The 6,000-nt window shown below is 44.5% G+C and overlaps 1 protein-coding gene across 1 annotated transcript in view; it reads right to left on the bottom strand.

The window, feature by feature from the left end:
• The window catches only part of OSTN (osteocrin), a 138,829-nt gene extending 135,960 nt beyond the window's left edge, over positions 1–2,869 (bottom strand). The window contains exon 1 of the mRNA XM_048076715.2: positions 2,729–2,869. The gene's annotated coding sequence lies outside the window, so the exon portion shown is untranslated. The remainder of the gene's footprint in view (positions 1–2,728) is intronic.
• Positions 2,870–6,000: the final 3,131 nt, after the last annotated feature.

The following is a 6,000-nucleotide window of genomic DNA, read 5'->3' on the forward strand; positions in this document are numbered from 1 at the left end:
AGCCAAACGAACAAACATTTGAGACCATAAATGAGTTTTGATGGAAAACTTAAGCCAGAAATAATCTTTAGCTTTTGGGCAAATATCTATTGACATGGATATTCCAGGCAGGCTGTAAGCCATTGTCTGAAATCATTCAGTAGACTCAGTAAAAATTGAAGTCTGCCTCAGCTAATTTGTGAATAAAAGAGGAAAGGTTTAATTGGGTGACTAGCTCGGTTGCAAATTTTAACCAAATGAAATATGCTTTATTTAGTTATTATCTACATTTACACCCGAAATCTTAGCCTTAATTAGGATTTGATGCAAATCAGTGCAATCAGTTGGGATACAGTTGGCTGGGGAAAAGTGTTTGGCTCCCTTTGTTAGGTCACTCAGATCTACCATAAAAGCGTTTGGAAGAAACTGGAATAGACTTGCATGAAGTGCGAGTGGCCAGGTTTGAAACTGCTGATGAGCGTTGGCTCCACATCCGTGCTGTGGATGTGACGTAAGTTTTTAAGGAAGTTCTTTTTCTGTGGCTTCTGTGACACACAGACATACAATTCACTTTTACAGGTTGTTTCCTGTTGGGCTTTTCTAGATGACAGCTGGGCCAACTCTGATGAGCCATGCCTGTGCTGGGCTCTGCCATGGATTCAGTGACTTGGTTAATGCCAGCAGATAATTGAGAGCAACCTCATCTGGCTTAATCTTTGCAACTCCAAGAATAACTACTACTTGCAGTGCCACTTTCCTAAAGATGAGGTGTTCCCCAAATTTTGTGCTCTTCTAAGAGCTCCCGTCTGCCAGTAGGTGGCATCAAGCAAGGAGAGTTGGAAGGTGGTTCGGCTTTGAGGATGGCCCTGCCCTTCCTAAGAGCCCCGAAGTTAATTTTAAAAGTGGGTGTGCACACCGAGAATGTATCTGTAACACACGGGCTGCCCTTGTACGGGCAAACTGCTTGCATCCACTATCAACTATAGTGCATGCAGGTGGCAATCCGTGCTTCCAAAAGCAGCCCTTCCAAAAGCAGATCAGCCTGAAGATAACGATTGATTAAAACGATGATTACAAGGCTTTTAGAATCCCCCCCCCCTTTTTTTTTGTTGTTGTTGTTTGACGCTTGTAGAGACACAAGACAAACTGTTCCATAACCCAACCCAGATACTCAAGAACTTGAATCTGATAATAGCCAAGTGCTTCACAGGAAGGAAAACCACAGCAGCCGATGTATGATAATCTCACACACATTAGTTTGCTACAGATCTTAGTAGGCAGTAACTGATTTAGATCGGAAGAACAAGAACTTGGCCATTTGACTTTCACAGATTATGTTCCTTAGCTCTTGACACCTGCAAGAGGTAGAAAAACATCAGGAAAATAAATCTAATGCTCTTTTCCAAATGCATGCAGTTGCAGCTGATAATCATCCAGCAGAAGAACAACTCAGGAATGCCAGCAAGCAATAGAAGGTGTTAACCAGAAGTAATTCTCCTCCTGTTTCCCGGACATGTCTCTAAATGGGGTGGCTTTACGGCCATGTTGTATAGATATGTCCTCAGTGGCCAAACCATGGGCAGTACTGCTGGGCAGTTCTGTTGCCGTTCTCCTTGTGTGTGAGACACAAACACCAGCTCAGGTACCGCTGTGGGACCAGAGGGAAATTGCTGGCGGTGGCCTCAGCTGAAATCTAACCAAGGCAGAGGTAATAGCACCAGGAGGAGCAAATGCATAAAAGTGCACAAACTCCCTTCAGAACTGTTCACCTGCACACAAGTGCTGCAGGCAAAGTCCTGCAATCCTGCCAACGTTTGCTCAGAAGCAGACAGGTGTTGCCAGCATGTATGTCCTGCCCAGTTCTCCAGCTCTGAAGGCTTCTTTCTATCCCTTTTGCTATGAAAAGCCCTGAAAAGGGAGTGCTCTGGCCTGGCTATCTGCAAGAGGGGAGGCAGAGGTGCAGGGGGGAAGGAACAGGCTGTGACAAAAGGAGCTACCTGCCCACTGCACAGCACAGAAGTTTCAGTAGTGAAAAACAGATCAAAGCTGAAACACTCAGAATTATTTTGTTCCATTTTTAATCGACAAGTCAATTCTAACCAAGCAATTAGCATGGCTAATTATTGTAAGAGAATAGATTACTCCAAAGCAGCATAGAGGAAAAATGAATTAAAGAAATATCTAGGCTTAAAGAAAAAGCATGTGCTCAAGCTGGCAAGGAGTGCTGAAATTCCCCCTAGAGTGCTTAAAGAATTAACTGAACTAAACCTCTGAAACATTAACGATTGCATTTGAGGAAGCAAAGATGACAGTAAGGGTCCCAAAGGAGTAGAGGAGGGCAAGCGTAATGCTCCTCAGAGGGCAGAGAGAGGCTCTGGGGATTAGTCTGTCCAGGAGCCAGGACATGTGAGCAATTACTGAGCATCCCATCATTAGCAGCAAAAGAATAAGAAGATAAGGACCCACCTCCAGGGATTTGATGAGAACAAGTGTGTCAAACCAATCTGATTTCCTTGAGATGGTGAGTGACCCCAAGGGGAATTGGAGACTGATGTGAGCAGTCCTAGCCTGAGAGCGGTGAGGCTTCCACTGCTTTTTCCCTGCCACCTTATAAGTAAACCAAGGAATTATGCTCTGACCACCTCTGACTCGTGAGCTGGCAGGCAAAGGAGTGCTAATACTCCTGTAACCTCTTTATAGTTTTGTCCCACCAGTACCATTACATCAAAAGTATCTTCTAATTTCTTACCTGCATAAGCTTGCTTCTCATGTCCTCACCATAACAGAGAAAGCTGGAAGTTTTAGTACAGACCTTTAAAGATCAGCACCCACGAGGCCATTATGGAACACAAGTGTAATCAGAAGCTATCTGAAAGTGGATATGGTCCAGAAGAAAAGGATGGAACTTCCTTGCACTGTGTTTTGAGTCATTTCTGTTCTTCAGACCTAGTTATGAATAAAGAATAAGGGTTTTTATGAATTCCCTATGGCTTTATTGGGATTTGAGCCAAAAGCCACCCAGACCAGATGTGCATTTGTGAACCAAATCCAATTTCTGTGCCCAACAAAGGGTATTTGCCCAGTGCCAGCTAAGGGGTAAGCCTCCCTCCTTTTCCATGGATTATTGCAAATCTTTCTACAGAAGAGAGAAAGAAAATAATTATCTTGAACTAAATTCCAGCTGGGAAGATCTGCTTTTTCCTGCCCCCAGTTGTTTGGTAGAGGGATACCATGCCTTTGAGTAGTGCAGCATTTTCTGATCCCTTCTACCAGAGCTCCATGCAAATCAGAAGAAAGAAACTTGGCAGATCCCGCTGAACGAGATTTGACACCTAAATTGAATGCCTGGACCTCAAATTCCTAGGATTCAATTGAAAAGCCAGTAGGATTGCCCTTTGGTTACTTGTGGGCTGTAAAACTGGCTCTGAGCTCCTCCAGATAAGGGCTTCTTTGTGCTGCATTGTGTAATGGGTGCCACAGGGTTGATGTGGGCCAGGCCATAAATAACTTGTACATAAGTATTTTTAGCAACTACTTTCCACTCTCTGGAGATATACCGGACAGCTTGAAGTGTGTGTATCTGCATGTGAAGTGGGTGGGGGAGGCTAGAAGAGCTCCCATCCTGAGCACAGAGCAAATATCACAGCACTCCCAGTACACACAGTAATGCAATAGGAGCTGACGCCTCCATGCAGAAGTGTCCTGAGCAAGCAAGACGCTTCAAAAGAGCTGCCTCATCAGAGTGGCAAGGTGTGTTGTCTTGTGGTAGAACTGCAAACGACCCCTGTGCCCACGAAAGGTGGATGCCAGGAGGAGAGCTCTGAGCAGGGCAGCACCCAGCCAAGCCCCACGCTGCCAACCCTACCCAAAGAGCCCCTGCTCACCCCTTAGCGTCCCCTCTGATGTGCACTTAATGCAGAAAGAAGTGTGAGTTGCTGGCTGCATTTTCTGAGGATAACCTGCCTTTTAGGCTGGACCTGTGGGAAATTGTCTGACTTTATCTGCAGGTGACGCCACTAGTCTCTGTAGAAGACTGTCTGGCCCTGGAGGCAGGGCAAGGGTTAAGAGGGAAGCACAGCTGCTGGGGGCTCCAGCTGCAAGGAGAAGACTGAACACATCACCCTTGTATAAGAAGCTGTACATTGGGAGCACAGGGCTTCACAGACATCTCTGAAAAGGCAGAACAGGACAAAATCACCAACTCACATCCTCCACCCTCCAGGCACTTTGGAAGGGTGTGATATACTCCCAACGTGTTAGTCAGCCTGTACTAGCTATATCTGATGACACGGTGGGGAAAGTGCAAAGTGGTTGTAGATTTCACTTGTATTTATCCTTACTGGATATCCAACTGCTGTGCGGCACAAGTCATGAGCACAATGTCAGGATTTTGCATGACCTGGTTACCCTTTTCTTGCCGAAACCAAATGGGCCAGCAGAGAAGGATTTGTAGATAGTCAGAAGGAAAAAAATAAAAATGAGGAGGTAGGGGGGGTGAGCTTATCAAGACTGGGACTGTCAAGAATAAGCTGTGCATTGTGACAGCAAGTCTAGGGTAGCTTGATAAGAAGGACTAACTTGACAAAAACCTGGAGAGGAAGATGAGCGCTAAACACTATTGAGCTCAGTAGTAAGAACACCCATTCAACATTAACAGGATTTGGGGACACCCAGAAGAGAGCGATCTAGTCACTTATGCAAACACTAGGATCCCTGAAACTCAAAGGAGTTCTTTTTGAAAATAACAGGGTGAAGTACCAGCACACATGCCTTCCATTTTTTCCATAGAGAAAATACAGAATCTGTACTCAAGCTGAGCAAGCTAAGCTTAACAGATGCAGAAGTTTATCTCTGTTCTACAATAAGGTCTGCATGTAACCAAGAGCAGTTATTTAGAGTAAGGTATCCAAAAATACAGATATCTAGATTTTTTTTTTCTTAAGGGAAATAGTAATTGGTACTTTACCATTTTGATCCATAGGAAAAGTTATCTCCAGTAACCATCGCTTCCAAAGCATACATGTAGCAATCTACCTCAACCCAACCCTGCTTCACAACCATTTGTGGGGGGGCTTGCTTGCCTTGCTATAATCCTCAGACACAGCTGATGGAACCTACAAGCTGTGACTAATTAGTTAATGATGGGGACCCTTAAGGGAATTGCTTGAGGAAACAGAGGTGTGACTTGTAAGGATTCTCCCTGCCATTTACTAACAATGTTATTTGCTGATAGAGAAGAGCTGGTTCCAAGTATCTCAGAGCAGAGCTTTGTAGTCTTTCTTTGGTGCTTTCCACCCTTCAGAAAGAAAGGAAAATACTGATGTACTACTGTGTAGCATTAATCCTATCTGTTCTGCTCCTGCTCTGTACAGCAAGAGCTTCTAGCTGTCCCTCGCTACACCCAGCACATGGTACTTAAAAAGAAAGGCCAAATGCCAACCTGAGAGGAAAGTGATGAAAATCTAATAATGTAGTGGGTATTCCAATTGAGCAATAAAGGTGACGGCAGCTAATGGGAAATGCTGTTAAGGTGCAAGCCACGCAGCTGTGAATTCTCAACAATAGCCCTGGAGTGTGCTTTTGGGCAAGTTGATCTTATTTTAATGTATCAGGAGAAGTATTGGCTAAATGCAGGATAATAAGAGTTAGCTTTAGTCTGCGAAATGAGAGGCCAGGCTTTCACTTCATAGTACTATAACAGAGAGCTGCTATTTGCCTGTCAAGTGCTCTTTCTGGGGAGGGAAAAAAAAAAAATTACCATAAATAAAAGTACAAGTAAAAATGCCAGGATTAATACACTTTTTAATGGGAACAATGTGATCTATTTCCTCTGTCACATCTTTCCTTGTTCCATCTCCTCTCATAACATCACCTACTAAAGGCTAAATATAAGCTGTGCACCGAACTGAAACAAGCGGTGACAGGAGGTGACACCCTGCAGGCTGCTCAGATCCGGCTGCTCCAGCATTGGGCTGGTAACTGGCAGACAGGTGTCTGCACACAGACTGGGACCACATTTGC

Source organism: Anser cygnoides, chromosome 9 (genome assembly GCF_040182565.1).
Source record: "Anser cygnoides isolate HZ-2024a breed goose chromosome 9, Taihu_goose_T2T_genome, whole genome shotgun sequence".
In the NCBI taxonomy this organism is placed as follows: Eukaryota; Metazoa; Chordata; class Aves; order Anseriformes; family Anatidae; genus Anser; species Anser cygnoides.